The following is an 877-nucleotide window of genomic DNA, read 5'->3' as shown; positions in this document are numbered from 1 at the left end:
TGGACCATTCTGCAGGTGGATCTATTCACCTGAAGAAAACGCCTGAAGAGGCTCATGAACTCATTGATATGGTTGCAAACAACCAGTTCATGTACACCTTTGATAGGAATTCCGTGAATAATGGGATACCTTAGAAGAAAGGAGTTCTTGAAATTGATGCTCTGAATGCCATATTGGCTCAGAACAGAGTGTTGACTCAACAGGTCAACATGATCTCTCAAAATCTGAATGGATTGCAAAATGCATCCAACAGTACTAGAGAGGCAGCTTCTGAAGAAGCTTATGATCCTGAAAACCCTGCCATGGCAGAGGTTAATTACATGGGTGAACCATATGGAAATACCTATAACCCATCATGGAGAAATCACCCAAATTTCTCTTGGAAGGATCAACAAAAGCCTCAACAAGGCTTTAACAATGGTGGACGCAATAGGCTGAGCAATAGTAAGCCATATCCATCATCTTCTCAGCAACAGACAGAGAATTCCGAACAAAACACTTCCAATTTAGCCAATATAGTCTCTGATCTGTCAAAGGCCACTTTCAGTTTCATGAACGAAACAAGATCCTCCATCAGAAATCTGGAGGCACAAGTGGGCCAGCTGAGTAAGAAAGTCATTGAAACTCCTCCCAGTATTCTCCCAAGCAATACAGAAGAAAATCCAAAAGGAGAGTGCAAGGCCATTGATTTAGTCAAAGTGGCCGAATGCACTAGGGAGGAGGAGGACAAAAATCCTAGTGAGGAAGACCTCCTGGGACGTCCTTCAAACAAGAAGGAGTTTTCTATCAAGGATCCAGAGGAATCTGAGGCTCATATAGAGACCATAGAGATTCCATTAAATCTCCTTCTGCCATTCATGAGCTCTGAAGACTATTC

The sequence above is a fragment of the Arachis duranensis genome, chromosome 6, assembly GCF_000817695.3.
Source record: "Arachis duranensis cultivar V14167 chromosome 6, aradu.V14167.gnm2.J7QH, whole genome shotgun sequence".
In the NCBI taxonomy this organism is placed as follows: Eukaryota; Viridiplantae; Streptophyta; class Magnoliopsida; order Fabales; family Fabaceae; genus Arachis; species Arachis duranensis.
Note: the sequence above shows the minus strand (reverse complement) of the source record.